General features: G+C 40.7%; 1 protein-coding gene across 2 annotated transcripts in view; it reads right to left on the bottom strand.

Annotated features, from left to right (window-relative positions):
- Positions 1 to 17,852, bottom strand: part of STK32C (serine/threonine kinase 32C) — a 210,420-nt gene that overhangs the window by 166,965 nt on the left and 25,603 nt on the right. The window lies entirely within an intron of this gene.

The following is a 17,852-nucleotide window of genomic DNA, read 5'->3' as shown; positions in this document are numbered from 1 at the left end:
CATTTCCCTCAGCTTCTCCTCATAAGCCATGTGTCCCAGCCCCCTAACCATTTTTGTTGCCGTCCACTGGACTCTCTCCAATTTAGATTCATAGATGTTAGGGTTGGAAGGGACCTAAATAGATCATCGAGTCCGGCCCCCTTTCTGTAGTGGACACATACTCCAGATGTGTCATCTGGAGAACTCTGGGAACAGACAAACTGGGTACAGAGAAACAAGCGTGGTGGGAGGTGGGGCATTAAAGGGAGTTGCTCAGAAAAAGATCAAAACTGGCAGGGGAAGAGCAGAGAGAATATCAGACAAGTCAGCAGGATGCAGGAGGCCAGGAATTGAATGGCAGAGCACTTGAAAAGGATTACAGTGGCCCTAGGGAGTACATAGATAGCATCTGTGTAGCAGTGAGAGCTCAAATAAGGCATCTCTGGCAATGGAAGCATGCAGAAAGCATCAGCTACTGCATGTGGAGGTCTGTTTCCTCATGAAAAACTGTCTTAAACAGAGCTTTTATCATAGTCACGTAGGGTCAGATCTTAAAGTGGTGTAAATCAGTGTAGTGCTAATGACTTCAAAGCAGCCAACCAAGAAATGCTTCAGATGATTGTTAATCTTTATGAAAATGGCAGGTTGTTTTGGAAACGGAAGTAATTAGTTTATCACTGTAAAAACATATAACACAGAAGAAACTTCAATCACTAGTTTCTCCACTGATACTTCCAGCCTATCTATTCATGCTGATGGTGTTCTGATGATTGGTGTCTAGGATGCAAAGAAAACAAGATCACCAATTTGGTTTTATGGCACTGTGACAGGGGGCCCTTACAAGGCCAGTTGAATGTTGGCCTTCCCACTTGTCTAGGGCAGCCTGCCCTCATTTTCCTTCCTCATCTTTCTGTTACAACAATTAATATAAAGTGCAGGAAGCTGCCCATTACATGCCCCGATGCCTATGGCATTATACATGGATCTGACCTTCCCTATACTGTGCCCCATGTCTCACAGATGGTATCCATATTGCTACAGTGCCTCACACTGTGACCCGTACTCCAGAAAATCACATGGGACTCTCACTCTCCACTGGAGGTCTCAGGCACTGCCATTACACTGGGCTCCAAAAACATACCCCCTTACTGGGACTCACTCACACCCCCTTGCTGGGGTTATTCTCCCATGCTCTCACTGGGGCACCAACTCATGACCCCACCCTGGGGTTAACTTCCTGTACTGCTTGTGGGGCTGGCCTATGCATAGACCTTCAGCTCACCCTTGTGGCCCTACTCTGCATACCCCCAATGCAGCCCTTCAAGCCACCCCTCGTGACCCTACTCTACACTGATATTGCATAGCCCTTCAGGCCACCCTTTTAGCCCTACTCTATGCAGCACATTCTCTTACTATGCCCCCTTACTGGGGCCAACACTCTGCCCTCTCGCTGGGGCCACTCTTCCACCCCCTCACTGGGGCCTCAGGGTGTTACACCCCACAGGCTCTAGTGTCCAAAGATATGTCTGGCCCAACTGCCTCCCTTCTGCCCACTAAATTGTGAGGGATGAGGCTATAAGGTGCCCCTTACCTTTCACTGGGGAGGCAACTGGCATGGCATTTCCTGGGCACCACCCTGCCATGGGTGGACCCACCATGCCATCCTACCCCAGCACAGTGGAGCTTCCTACCATCCCCATAGCTCCTGCCCTTACCTCCACGGTTGTTCTGAGCAGCAGCTCAGCCAGGTGGTACTCTTCTGGCTGCCAGCAGCAGACTGCTGACTAAGCCCTGAGAACCTGAGTTAAAATGGAGGGTGCTCCACCCCCTCCTGCAATCACATGGCCCTCCTGCGGTCATGTGACCACCTCATCAGAGCTGGTCTGCACCTACTGGCTGCTCTGCTGCCACTCTAAGCCCTTAAAGAGGCAGGCATCAATCAACCATTCATGCAGAGTGTACTTTTTTTTTTTTATGTACTTCATTGCTTCCCTATTGGTTGGGCAACTTTTGAACTCAAATCTTAGAGGAAATATGTTTTGTGTCACATTACAGTGCCCCTAAGCTACAGGTTATCTCTATAGTATGAAATCTTATAATAGAAAATTGTAACATAATCATGTGACTTTTCCACCATGCCTTTAGACTGCAATTAAACTTTCCTGAATGCCAACCACTAAAATTCCCTATCTTAGGAAAATTTACTTTAAGTCAACAAAATGATTTACCAAGAAATGTTGGGAGTACTACAAAATTAGTAATAAACATCTGCTAAATGTTTCCTATTTTTCCAACATATGTTATAAATGATAAATGGATAATTTTAGACATCATATAAAATATTTAGTATGTATTATGCTTAGTGCCATGCTGCAACTATTCAAAAATCTATTGAAGATGCTGTGAAAGGAATACAGAAGTTGTAGGCATATTCGCTAACAGAACTGGAAGAAATTTGTCAGTTAAAGCTGTCTTTGGCAATAAGTACAAATATGGAAATACCAGCATTTTATGTGAATTCTATCATTTCTCTGTCTTTTTCATCTGGAAAAAAATCAAAATACAGTTCCAAAACAGGCAAAGCATTTTGCATCAACATTTTCAAAATGATTTTTGTGGGGAACAATTTCTTTCTATTTTATTTCTGGATGTTGAGAAAATCAACACAAAATATTTCCATATCACCATTTGGATATGGCTTTAAATAGGGCTGGCTAAAAAATATTCAATCAAAAGTGTTGTTGGGGAAAAAATATATTGATCAAAGGGATTTTTTTCACAAAAAATATTTTACTTTCTATGGAAAACTGTTTTATCTACATTTATTCACCACAACCAAATATTAAAAAACTATCACATTTTGGTAGAAAAATTGCTGTGTTAAGTCTGTTTCAATGTTTCTAGTTCATAAGGAGATAACTAATAAACCCAGGATGATTAGAACTCCCTGATATATTGTTGTGCTACTAGTAGAAACACTAGTCACAATTAATTTTCATAACTGGGCATACAAATTCAAAAACATACTCCAAAATTAAATGCATCACATGGCATCCCAATATAGGCTGTTAGTTAGCAAGGCTGTTATTAAAAACAAGGCATAGAGCATATGTGGCCAACCTGAAGCATAGGTGCCACAAGAGACATGAGCAGCCTCTGTCTGTGGCATGTGGCAGACTAAGAAGGGGATGGGCAGGGAGCACAAAGTAGAACCGTCTATCAGACAGGGACCACAGAATAGGAATCAGAAAGTTATATTGTAAGGGAAAGGGATTAGACTGGCACTCAGGCCAGGTGCAGGGCTAAATAGTGGCATGCCTGCCAAAAGCAGTTGGCCCCACTGTCCTAGATCATATTCTTTGATGTTTTGGAATACATCTGTAGCACACCTAGCACAATAAGAAGCCATGGCCTGTGTCTTTTTAATTAGACCACCGCTGATTCAGAGGCCTTTAACTTGCTTAAGGGCATTTAGGTATTCTTTGCATTTTAAACTCTGACTTGCTTGTTTTTCCCCACACATATTTGCTATATAGAGAGATACATAGTGACTATCACAGTACCAATGAAATTACATCTCAGCATTGATAATAAACATTTTTCTATATATTCTTCTGCCTGTATTTATAAAACATAGTGTCTCTTTAAAACACAATGTGGCATATGATTAGTCCACAAGAAGACTTCATTACTGAAGTATTATTATAATGACAAAGCAGAGGACTAATAAGATATATCACTCTGGAAAGTTATATGCTGCAGTTGTGCAATGTTAGAGTTGCTTCTATAAGATATTCCATGTGGGTGTATTTTTAAAACTAAATTTGAAAAAGATATTAAAATTATGCAATTGACAGATCAACAACAGCTTTAGAAGAGGATGCCACCATGGAACCTGAGAAGTGTTATGACATATAAAGCAATTCAACTAAAAATAAATTAGATTTTAAAAACTGCATTTAAATGTGTGGAACTGATCCAGTGCAAACACACTAAAGCCAGCCAGTTCAGAGTGAAATCCTGCCTTGACTGGAGCCATTGGCAGGAACTATGGGAGGACCTAGAATTTTGAAAGGGGGGTGCAGATGGTGACGTGCATCATAACAGCACACATTGTTCTCCATTTAAAATAAACAAAAAGCTTTACTAATATGCTAGGGGCCTAGAGCTGTAATATTCAGGTTAAGGTTGAAGCAAAAACAAATATAACTTCATTGGAATGGGTTAAAAACAATCTGCAGGACTGTGAAATAGGAGCTTCGTTACCAAGAGCAGCTAATAGGCAGCAGAGTTGCAGAACAAAGGATAGCTTGATTGGTGGAATGTGGAGACCAGTTCAATGTCAAGACCATTAAAAATGCCTGTCTTGGATGCATATCAGCCCAGCCTGTGGCTACTTTACTATTCATTCCATCCAGGAAGAGCACACACCAACTGCAGATGCTTCCTTAGCCTGACAAAGGCTTTTTAAACCCAAAAACTTGCTAAGAAGAATTTTACCAACTATTTGAGTTGCTCTAATAAAAGATATCAGATTTACCCAAAGAATCTTGTCTGCCTAAGACCGTTAAAAGAAGAGTAGGTCATTAACAGCTGTTCAGTGAAGAGTTCAGAAGGGATCAGGTAGATCATAAAGTCAAGTAACTCCCTCAGCACTGCCTGACTAGAAATGCTGCCACCACTGCCAAGCAGCTCGTTTTAAACTTTGGGTACAGCAGGAATCAAAGTGGGGAGCCAATGCATCAGTGGACCCTCCTTGATCCATCCTGTTAGGACCCTCTATTTAGTATGAGCCCTCTCTCTTCTTTCCGAGCTAGGCAGGACCTTCTAGCTGGGGAACCAATGCTGTTATTCTACTCAAGGGAGGAATGATTTAAGGAGGTTGTGCACAAGGTACACATACGTGAGGTCCTGAGGTTGAAATGAAATACTACAAATGCTGGAGCCAAGTAGGCATACAGGAAGATTACAGAGGTTTCCAATTCTCTATGGAGGTTCATTGAGAAATAAGAAATCCAATAACTACCTGCATAGAAGATGCAGAAAACACACCAAGACTGCTCCCCACTGGAAAAGTACCAGCTTTCACCCTTCACTTCAGCATTAAAGCAGAGGGCTACTTAGTATTCAGCCACGCTGAATATTATCTCAAACTATTTTAACTTTGACGTAGCCATTCATTTTAAACTAAGTTGCACCCCATACTGTAAGCTAACAGTCAGAAGGAGAGTATTTATATAGGACTAGAGTCCTGCATTAAAAAGGGGTTAATACAGAAGCCTATCAGCCCAGGGGGCATTTCTGGGGAGGGAAGTGTGGCAGGAGCCAAAATAAAAGGGAAGGTAAACCCATGGCATAGTCTATTCCAGGGGTGGGCAAAGTCCAGCCTGGGGGCTGAATCTGGCCAGCAGTGAATAGCGGGCCATTATAGCCATAGATTATCCTGTATGTATATAGATTTAATGTAACAGTTCTTTTACTAGAGTCTTCAAATCATACAACCTTTAGCTGTGAAGTTATACTGCCAACATTAACTATTGTAAGAACATAAAGAAGATAGATTTGTGCAGGATCCTAGAGAGAGGTCTGTTTCTTTATCTAAATAGGTCACATAACGTTTTTTTTAAATCCAAGGATTCAGCACATCAACACTATTTGCATGGCTCAGGCCAGTGAGAGATTTTCCTGTCATTTCAAGATAATGATGCTCTATGATGGCTAGGATGCCCAGACTCAGGAAGATGGAGAGAAACATACTTAGCCAAAGTACATGATATGATCTTTCAGGAACAGAGTTGCTTACAGGAAAAGAACAAGAGGCCAGGGAGAAGTGAATGTGTTTGGGAAAAGGTGCAGGAAGACTGATGTCCCTACTCCATGGATTTTGGGATGACTGGAGAAGGGATGTGAAAGAAGTTGAGATTACCATAAGAGGTATTAGGAATAGAATCTCTGGACTTAAATTTCATTGCATACCATTTTTGTACTATTGTAAGTATTGTCTTCAATGATGTTACTCTAAGTATCAGAGGAAAATTAGGCTGCTTTGCCTCAAGAGAGGGAAAAAGAAGTATGAAAAATAGGATACATTTCCAACTGTTTTTCAGTGCACTGTATAAAAATGTGCCAGTCCTGAATTTATCTACCATCTGTCAACCTCCTCCACGTATTCCGTTCATTTTCTTGCATTCCATAAAGGCAAAGTCAGAACCATGCCAACATGCTTCTGAAAATATATAAAATGACCCACATAGATATTGCTTACCTTAAAAAATGCCTCTAGATGTGCAGATACAATGGTAGGCAAAAATATACTCTAGGTAGAAAACATATCTTAAACTGAGCAATAATAAAATATAGTTAGTGGTTACACTATAATCAATAGTCAGAGTTATGACTACTGAAGAAAACACATTTGACTAAAAAAGTCTGTTTTCCTATATTGTAAATCAGTTTGGCAATGCTTTTTCCTGTTTGTCATTTTCTAGCATATTGTGCATTTTCATTTTCTAGTGTATGTTTTTCATTTTCTAGTGTATTGTGATGCCAGTGATCACAAACTTCTGAGATTGCGAATGGCATGAGAAATAATATGGGACAAGCCATAAGATCAATAGAGTCATATATTCAATACTTCACACACAGCCAACAGAGAAGGGATTTTTGAAGCTGTCTTCTAGTGTGTGGGACTTAGAATTACACCTCTCTGGTGGTAGGTTTATCCAGACTCCAAACTAATTTGTTATGTAGCAAGGAGAGGATTTTCATGGTACTGCCATCTGTTCAAGGCAAATTTCCTTAACTACATTTCTAAAACCCATCTTAATCAGATGCCTTCTATTTTATATTCTACTACAGGGGTGACCAACTTTTGGCATGGGTGTCCCAAGTGGCATGGACAGCTTCTGTGTGTGGCACATGGAAGACTGGGGAGGGGCCAGGCAGCACAGTGGCAGATAGGGCAGGGAGCAGAAGGCAGAACAGCAGATCAGACAGGGAGTGCCACGCATGGAGCAGAAAGCAGAGCATCAGACAGAGTAAGGGAAAGGGGCACTCTAGGAAAGCGTGGAGTTAAATTGTGGCACACCTGCCAAAAATTCCCCCCCATCCCCACTGTCATACTGTTCAAACTCTCTTGTCTGAGAAATCACGTTCTCTGTTATTAGATTAGCCCTTATGAAAACAAAACAAAAAAACTGGACTAACAATATTGAGTGCTGCAGTTTGGGGGTGCCAAACCTGAGACATCTTACCAAGGCAGAATTTTTAGAAAGTGCTTGACATCTAAGATTTCTCACATGGTGCATCAAAACGTGAGTCACTGAAAACCCTTAGTCGCTTTTCAGAATCTGTTGATGCAATATAATATAATAGAATAGAATAGAATATAGGGCAGTTTGCCAACCTTTTTCTTGAGGTAAATATTCTAGGGCATGCTTATTAGAGAAGCAAGAAACCCCTCATCCAAAATAGACTAGTTTATATTTTCTTTATAAGTGATTAGATGGTCAATAACTTGAATTACAGGAACAGGTATCAGCCCATTATTATCACACTTACTGTCCCCTGGCCTGCAACCACTTTGTGCCAGTGTATTTTCACTAGGGGTGTAGGTTGTAGCCATGTTGGTCTATGAACTTCTTTACTTTCATTCCATCCAGGAAGAGCACACACCAATTGCTGAAACTTCCTCAGCCTGAAGAAGGGTTTTTGAACCCAAAAGCCTGTTTAATTTTTTTTTTCCAACTATTTAAGTTGGTCTAATAAAAGACATCAGATTCACCCAAAGAAGCTTGTCTGTATTTTCACTAAGCATTTTAACCATGCTTGAGAATCCCAAGTGGTGCAGCAACCAGAACTCCATTGGAGACCAATGGGAGTTCTCCTTATGCCTCTGAAAATCAGGTCCTATGCACTGAATATTGAGCACACCGAGTAGAGACAGAATAGGGATCTACCTAAGCCATGGCAAGCAAAAGGGATTTTTGTGGGCTGCTCATAATGCATGGAATCAATTTTACAGCTTTTGCAGCTAGCCTGCCCCTTGCCTCTGATTAGCTGAGAGGACCGTCCATTGTGCAGCCCAGCCCCCAACCCTCAGTGCTGATTGGCAGAGAGGGGCAGGGTCATGTGATGGGCAGCCCTCTCAGACAAATGGCAGCAAGGGATTGGGGGGGAAGTGGCCACCATTTTGACTGTTCCCCTTAGCAGCGGCTGTTCCCTCTCCTCTCCCCCCCCCAGCAGGTTGTGAGGCCAGGCCACACCAGCCACAAGGACCACTGGGGAACCAGCATTTTATCTGTAGTCAGTTTTTTTTTCTGATTTTGTAGGTCTTGTTGGTAATGCTCAATTTCACAGTTTACACAAAATCTGCAAAACTGTGAATTATGTAGGTCCTTAATACAGAGATTTTTAAAATCAGAGTATTTTTTTAATGAGGTTCTCAACCTCTTTACATAGTTTTTTTGTCTGTTAAATAAGGAAAATAATACCCATCTGCCAGATGGAATAGCGTACAACCAAATTCATTAAAGCCTAATTATTCTGTATAAATTAAACTGTCACAGTTACATAACACCTCAAACACTACCACAAATACCTGTTCTGACATTCACAGAAGTACATGGTATAATGACATTGTGAGACCAGAGTTAGCCTCACCATTTACTATCTGCAATTCTTTGTCAGTTGGTGGCAATAGCTACAATTCATCACTTACTCCATTTACATTTGTTTTATGACCAGTTCACAACTCACTTCACATAGTTCAGTTCTTAATTACAGAAATATAAAGCTGACAACTCCACTGACATCAATAGATTTACATTGGGCGCGTCTACGCAAGATGCTGTGTCACTGTAATGACGAGCTACAATGATGTAGCTTGTCATTATGGCAATGTAGCGTTGGCAGGTATGAACCATGATGCCATCACTACTGTGCAGTACCAACAAACTAACACTCAGTAGCTCATTGCTACTGTGCAGTAGGGTTGGAAATGATCCGTACAGCACCGGGACTGCAGCACCGGGACTTGACTGCGCAGTATCTAAAAAAGCAAGTGCTAAAAAACGACTGTGCAATAACAACTGTGCAGTAGGGTGCACATGCAAATGTGCCTGCTGTGTTGAAATTTATGTAAATGAGAGAAGACTAGAACAGTATATGCTACTTACATCACTGTTTACTTTATTGCCAAATTGTGCTTGATGTGGTTACTTGAGTAAATCAGATAAGAAAGATTTGGCCTCATAACAGTAACATGTAAAGATACACTTCTTAACTTTTGAGAGAGAATTTCCCATGAAATATTACGTCACTTTTGCCATCATAATTTATACTATCTTGCCTGATGGGTTATAAATATGTCATTGTACTAGAATATCTACTTATTTTTAAAAGAAAAAATTAAATTTGTACAGACAGATTCATCAACACAGAACAGAATGAATTACATTCTGAAATCCTTGTTCATAGTAAAACTGTATAAACTACTTACACAGTTATTGCAATCATTAGTAAAAGTATAGGTTACCGTGTATATTTTACTATTGTACTTTGAATGATACTTCTACGGTCTGTCATTTCTCAGAACTAAATTTAGGTTGCTTGTCTAATATGCTTCTTCTCCCACAAGCTTGTAAAGCTGTACACAGTAAAGCATAAATATTAAATGTTTAGTCTATTTCTCAAGAAGCATACAATGACCACCCACTCCGAATGGTAATTTTTCTTACAATGTGTTTCTGTGGTTTAACAGTATTCCGCTAATATTAAACAAAACCAGTTTCTCTCAGTTCTATGTCGTTGCATTGCCTAGCTCTGACCTTCCTCCCAGTTCTCTTAATTCTATTTATCATACAAATAAACCTGTCATCTCAATCTTGAATTAAATTTAAAATCTCAAAGTCTCAAAGATAATATTCCTTAAATATAACCAGTTATGTCCCCACTGGATCTCAGCACATGCATCTATCATTGAGCCAAATTGTGCTTTGCTTCTGTCACTGAACCATTGTTTAATCTTGAGAAGCTCTTTATAGAGTAGACAGGCAAAATCATGAGATCATGGGGAGAATCTACTCCTCTGCTATCAAATGGATCAGGACTTTATCCCCCATCATCAATGAGAAGTATGTTGCTCATGTACACAATTCCTGTATATGACAACTACTTACAGATTCAGGTCTCAGTCTGTACCCACACAATATCTGTGTCAATTAAAAAGAACTAGGCAACAAACCTTTTGGAGCATAATAATGATGTTAAAAGAAGGAAATTAAAATGCCGTTGAAGCTTTTAAAGGAAATTCCTTTTTATATTTAAATTCATTTTGTTTTCTCTAACTGGAATCGTCTTGAAGTTTGCTGACTATTATATTACATTAAATGTTGAGTATTTCTTTTCAGTTTCTGATCACTCCCAGGAGCAGCTGACTGGATTAATTAAATTCACTATGCAGAATGCCAGGCTGGAAGTAGGTTCAATAAGTAATGTTGTTGACAGTTCCTAACAATGCCTCTGAAAACAATATAATGCCTATAAACACCAATATCTTTTCTAATCTCAAAAAGTCAAAGGAACTTTATGTAAACAAGGATTTGTGCATGATAACCTTCCTTTGAACCAGAAGTGGGGTTTTTATTTTTCTTAAGCTCCCACAAATTGGATCATAATAGACCGAGAAGATGGAGGAAAAAAGGTTGAGCTTCAGTGTTAACTGTGATGTATATTATTATACAAGATCCAAAATGAAAACATTTAACAAAATATAGCTATCATTCAGTTTTTTTGGCTTACTTTACAGGTGATAGGATGCTAGATAAAATGGCTCAGTCAAAGCAAACAAGCTCAAAAAAAGGAAGATATAATTACTGAAAGAAAAAGTAGATATGGAAATGTATTCCATGACGTACTGTTGATAGCAATATTGAGAGGCAGGCATTTCTTTGCTGTGTGAGTTTATCAAGGAAGGGAAAACTGAACAAGGACAACTAAACTTCAGTGTCTACCTCAAGGGTTGATGTTAAGGAGTCCATGTGCACAGGCTAAATAGTAATTTTGCCTTTCCAGCAGGTTAATTAAATTGAACTGATCCTTGATACTGCCTGTTTCCATCCTCCAAAATGCAGAGATGTCCTTGCTACAAAGGTAGCTATATAAAGGAATGTCTAAAGCCCTGCTTAGCCAGTAGGCAGATACAGTATTCAGTGTGTAGCAGCCTGTTTTGACATCAGATGTGGTATATCACTGCTCAGCTGCAAGAAGTAGATAAGGCATATGATTCTCATGTGGGATCAAACCCACAGCATTAATAGTCGCTGCTTAATGAAAAAGGGGAGACTTCTAATTAAACTGTCCTACTGATTATAATGCAGTGGCCGCTTCCTCCTTTGCATTAATTTTTCTCTCTTATTTTTGTTTCTTCATTTTGATCTAGGTCTTCTCACTCTGGGAGATTTAAATAAACAAGTGGAATAAGACAACCCAACATTTGAGAACTAAAGGTTGAGGAGTATAATGAGAACAGTCCAGCTCCATCCTCTTTGGAACCAGCCTTCAGCTAGTTGAAGGCTGCTAAGAAACCCCCTCTCAGTCTTCTCTTCCCTAGATTAAATAAACCCAGTTCCCTCAGCCTCTCCTCAAAAGTCATGTGCTCCAGCCCCCGAACCTTTTTCATTGCCCTCTGCTGGACTCTCTCCAAATTTGTGTGCATCCTTTCTGTAGTAGGGGGCCCAAAACTGGACAGAAGATTCCAGATGTGGCCTCACCAATGCCAAATGGAGTGGAAGAAACACTTCTCTTGATCTGTTGGCAACATCCGTTATTAATGCACCCCAGGATCCTATTAGCTTTCTTGGCATACTGCTGGCTCATATTCAGCTTATTGTCCACTGTAACCTCCAGGTCCTTTTCTGCAGAGCTGCTAGTTAGTTAGTCAGTCCCCGCTTGTACTGGTGCATGGGATTGTTCCATCCTAAGTGCAGGACTTTGTACTTGTCTTTACTGAACTTCATGAGATTTCTTTTGATCCAATATTCCAATTTCTCTAGGTCTCTCTGAATCCTAGCCCTACCCTCCATTGTATCTACTACTCCCCGCAGCTTGATGTCATCTGCAAACTTGCTGAATGAAAGAGCTAATAGAGATGTCTTTTCCTATACATAACTTCAAAAAACAAGAACAATTTCTTCTGTCCAGTCCTGACTTGATCATTTTTAATGATCCCATTATTCAAAACCTTGTGAACAGTGTACTTCTTTACTTCTAATGTTTTGCAGCTTTTAGGTACAAATTATTGTTTACTAAAATTACAGGCAAAACTTTTATACAGCCTGCATTATCTGACTGGTGGAAAGCTGAATACCAACTTGGAAGAATATCAAGCTTCTTCATGGTACCATAAAGCAGTTGTTCTTCAAAAAGTCACAACATGGCCTTTTGATGGGACATAAATTTTAGCTGAAGTAGGTTGTCTCTGAACATGTGAAGACAGTAAAGAAGGATAATTTAGCTAGAAAGTCCCCGAGACATCCAGAAATGGGTTGTAGATTTTACTGCACATGCTTAGTAGCTATATGAGAAGATTTTTTTGTATGACCATCTCCCTGACACACCAAAACCAGTTGACCTCCAAGAGATAGTTCAGGGAAGAAAGGTTATAAATACAGGAGTTAAGGCAACCCTATAGAGTCAGAAGGTAAACCATGCAGAACCAAGAGGTGTGACTGCTGTAAAGAAGGGAGTTGCACACACGTGACATGGCAACTATGGAATAATTAAACCCAGTTTTTATTCTGTAGTACATCTACTCCATAGTGGGTGCATCTACACGTGCATTTGATGCAGGAGCAGTTTACTCACAAGTAAACTATTAGAGACTAAACACTCCCAGGCAGGCATCTACATGTGCAAGGAAGAGGGAGCAGATTTGATGCTAATGGCAGCAAACTGCTCCCACTTCCTGGGGCCCTGCTGTGGGCCCCTACCACCACCAGGGGAAGCTCTAGGGGCTGGCAGGGAGCACTGAGCCAGGAAATAGCTGCATGTTGGTCGGGGTTGGGACATTGCACCCTGCCCCCAGGGGCTGCCTGCTGCTAGGGCAGGGACAATGACCCCTTGCCCCAGCAGCAGGGAGCTCCTGGCCCCAGCTCCCTGATTGGGGCAGGGAACTTGGAAAGAGATGCAGGGGAGGGGCAGGTCCCAACCCCCTGCTCCAATCTGCCAGCGGGGCAGCTAGCAACTAGCTTGATCACTTGATCAGGGCACGAAGCTGAACCTGCACCTGACCAGGACAGTTCCCAGTCCCTGCTGGGACTGGGAACTAGGGGGTGGGGGCTGGAGAGCCTATTCCCTGCTCAGCTTTGCGATGACGGAGTTGGGGATGCTGACATAGAATTACTTCCCCGTTTTCTGAGGGGTAACTTTCCCCTGAAGTGCAGTGACTTATACTGGCATAAAAGAATGCATCCTGTTGGCTTCACTTTTAGTTCTGAGTCAAGCCAATTTACTCTATAGTAAACCTGTCGTACATCCGAACTCTCGGTCCAAGTCCTTATTCCACTCTCGATACAAGTGAATTCCATTCCAGCTTTCTGTTTTAAGAAAGCCCTCTATTAGAATCATATGTGGTTCACCACACTGGTTTATAGGCCTAGAATGAGAAACAGTAAATATCATCTCTAGTCTGTGGAATTTACATTGAAAGTGGGGTTCTATTTCTATTGAAGAGACAATAGGTCTCTTCTAACTTGCTGAAGTGAGGACTTGTACTTTCTTACCTGACTTTGCTGGAACAGCAGGGAAAAGAGAGAGTGCTTATAAGGTGAGAACCATAGGGAGAGCTGGGAATGGACATTTTATGTGCTTATCCCAAAGTGTGTATTACTTTGGTATACAGTCCTGTATGCAGAAGTAAAACCAGCCCCTTATTCTTCCTCTCTTGTTTATACATCCAAGGATTGCATTAGATCTTTTCTACATGCATGGAATTCCTGCCTGTTATGTATCCCAAATCCTTTTCAGAGCTTCTACCTCCATGATCCAGCATAGAAATCCAGTCCCTCTTTGGCTATACCAGGGGTGTCAACCTCATCTGGCCCTCTGGACTGGATTAGTGGCATGGGACCCATCTGTGGGCCTCTGAAATCCTATGAAATATGAACTTTCATTTCTACCCAGGAGAACTTTTACAATCTCTTCTCCAATGCCTGATGAAGGGTGTTTGTGCCCAAAAGCTTGCAATTAAATAAATTTTTTGTTGGTCTAATAAAAGATATCACCTCTACCATGAGCCCCAATTGCTTTTTCCTCTAGACCAATATGGTTACAACCTGGATACCTGTAGCTTAGCTAGAAACTTGAGAAAGCTGGGCTCATAATGTAGATGTTCTAAGGTAGCTTTAATACAGGGCTCTACTCTAATACTAAAAAAGAGATGGTCCATTCATTTTTTTTCAAGGTTCACATTATTAAACACGTATCAGACCAAGGGTGTATTATAAGGGCATGGATTTGGCATAATAGAACTCCATGAAAAATGAAGGAGGTTTTAATTTAGTCCTTTGTCGCATGAAATAGAGTTTAAAAATAATGTCTATGAAAAAATAGCTACTCAACCTCATAGTAATTCATCCATCAGATAAAGATGACCTATTTTTGGAGAAGTTAAGATATTTTCAGTCTCCAACTCATTACAAAATGAAATATATTTTTCTGAAAAATTAATAATTGAATAACTATAAAAGTGATTAATATAGACGAGGAGCTCTTGTGCATGAAGTGCTGTGTGCCTTCTGAGTGAAATATGCTGCTGCTTAGGTATACACAAATCCTATGCATCACTTAACTTCTACCTACAGCAATGAGGAGGAGCCTTCATAGTAGGCATTAATAGAATGTAAGTGTTAGAATAGAGACCTAGTCTTGTCCCTCACAACCGGGGTGAGATTCAGCCACTGGTAGGTTCATCGCTCTCTTGAATTCAATGAGAGTTGAGAATTCTTGGTGCTGTTTCAGATCAGGCCCATTGAGGAGGCTTTTACTTGTACTTTGACTGTATTTCTGCCTTTGGATAACTTAAAGACACAGTGGGTGAATTCATATAACACTGCCGAGAACAGAATGAGTTTAGCGTTTCACAGTCTCCTTTGCTCATTTCTGAGATTTAGCTGGAAATATATAAATACATATTTAAGTAATGAAGATAAACAGAATTTACTTCTTAGAAAAACAGTACTTTGCTGTCTCTTATGCAGCATGCTGTGAGTTAAAGCTCTATTATACAGCTATTACTGGAGCATAACAATGAAAAATTGAGTCCCAGTTTTATTAGAAAATACTGAAAATTAATTAGTGCTTTGGAAATTGCACAGCAAGAAAACAACTCAGGCATTCTTAATCGACTTAATATTTGTTCTGTTTCTATTGTACAAGACTATTTTTTAATCAGAATGTCACGCAATACTAAATCAAACACCTTAGTATGTTATACCTATGCTTCTACATTTATTAACCAAACTTGTAATCTCTCTGAATGAAACCAGTTTTATTGACAGGACCTATTTCTATGAAACAGTGTGGACTGGCATTATAATATTCCTATTCTTTTGTAATTGAATCCTGTAAAAGCTTTTCCATAATTTTGGCATAGACTGATGTCAGGCTGACTGGTTTATATAGCTACCTGAGTCACTCCACTTATCCTTTTTGTATACCAGCACAACATTGATGCCCTCCCAGTTTTTTGGAATCTGGCATTCTCAAAAAGTAGCTGTCAATGGGGAGTCATTGTCAAGTGAAAGTGCCAGGTGTTGGGTTTTGCATGGTTCAAGAACAGGCCTGATATTATTCAGCATTCCCAACAATGATTTTGAACCAAATATAAAATCATTGATGACTATATTTACAGCAGTGGTTCTCAACCTTTTTAGACTTTAGGCACCCCTCAGAAAACAGCAGCTCTTAGTTTTTATTTGTGTTTTTTTTTTACTACAGGAAAACAATAAAGCAATTCTTCCATTGCAAAGAGTTCAAAAAGACCACAACAAGGGAGATTCATTTTAACACTATGGATCCCTATTTGAAATCTTTGGGTTTATCTTCTGAATCATCTTCACAAGCCTAACAATGCTAACATTGTGTGGCACACCACAGCACTCTCGAAGGACCTCTAGGCCCCCAGGGTGCCCTGGAATCCTGGTTGAGAATCACTGACTACAGCAATGAGAAGGACTGGGCAGTCAGGCAAGGATATCTGGGTTGCTTTGTGAGCAGGATCTATTTTAAAAAATCTGCTTTAAAAACAGCCCAATGCAAAATTATACAAGAGCATAAGTCAGCGGTGTCAAACATATGGCCTTCAGGCTGTATCTGGCCTGTGGAGCCCTGCCATCCAACCGCTGGTGCTGCCTCTGGTTCTGATCAGACCCACACGAGGTACTGAAGCACCTGAGGTGTGGGGCTGGTCTGTGGGCTGAACTGGGCCACAGCATGCCTGATTCAGGTATTGGCCTCCCTCTCCCACAGCATACCTGATTCAGTGGCTATTCCATCCAGACTAGGACCTGCGCTGTATGCAGTGTGGATCTTGGAGTGGCTGGAATGGGAGCCACATTTATCTCAGTCTTGATGGAGCAGCAGCTGTGCTGCATGCAGTAGCTGCCCTGGCCAGACTGCACTACACACAGTGCTTTCTCCAGCCAGTCTGGGACCTGCATTTCATGTGGAGCTTGCAGGCACTGCTTGCAGCTTGGATCCCAGACTGACTGGAGCAGGTGCTGTGTGTGGCACAGTCTGGCCAGGTTGGCCACTGCTTGCAGTGTGACTAACACTTCAGCTGGACTTCAGCATATGGGGTGCTTGTTCCAGGTGCTCGCGTGTGGGTTCCAGACTGGCTGGAGCAGATCAGGTATGCAGGGGGAAATGGAGGGGGAAGAGATGGACTACTCCTCTGGGCAGGCAGTTCTTAGCTGGTAAGGTCTCTCTCAGCTCTCTAAAGAAAAATATCATCTGTACCACAAGTCCTAAATGCTTTTTCATCTAGACCAATATGGCTATAACCTAGATACCTGACACATGGAAGACACCTACTTTTAGCCATTTTAGAAAATGCAATCTTCATAATTTCAAAAAGAGGAAGCAACTTTGACCACCTGAAACCTGAGATACTGCTCCTGCCTTTGTTCAAGGTAATTTGCATCATGACAGAGCCTCACAAAGGAGCTGAGAGACGCCTTACCAGTTAAGAGCTGCCTGCCCAGAGGAGTATTCCATCTATTGACTCCTCTGTGAAATGTGAACTTTCATTTCTGTCCAGGAGAACTTTTACAATCTTTTCTCCAATGCTTGATAAAGGGTGTTTGTCCCCGAAAGCTTGCAATTCAAGAATTTTATTTGCAAAAATCTTGTTGGTCTAATAAAATATATCACCTCTACCATAAGCCCTGATAGCTAAGCTACACAAACTCAGTCTGAGTTGGAGTCTGGAAAGAAAGGCAGCAACTATCACCTGCTTTTAGGAAACATACTTGTTAAAAAATTAAGCTTTAGCTGTTTCACTGGTGCTCCTCTTTTACAGTACTTTAAAACAATGCAATGTCATATTTGAAATCCTGTTAGTCATACTGGACTTCTGCCCTTTCACATTCAAGTCAAAATATTTTTTTCTTTTAGTTTCAACTCAAGCAGTATTGTACAGTTCAAGTCCTTTTTGCTATTTTAATGCTTTGTATAGTCGTTGGTCACATTTCAAAGCATTTAATTCCATGGTACTTATATTGGCATATATAGCCTCCAGAAACTGAATGTGGAAGTGTGAAAAGATAATAGTGAATGAAGTAAAAGAACCTACAGCACAAAACAAAGAGACCTAA

The sequence above is a fragment of the Alligator sinensis genome, unplaced genomic scaffold (genome assembly GCF_000455745.1).
Source record: "Alligator sinensis unplaced genomic scaffold, ASM45574v1 scaffold195_2, whole genome shotgun sequence".
Lineage (NCBI taxonomy): Eukaryota > Metazoa > Chordata > Crocodylia > Alligatoridae > Alligator > Alligator sinensis.
Note: the sequence above shows the minus strand (reverse complement) of the source record. Positions and strands in the feature narration are given on the sequence as shown.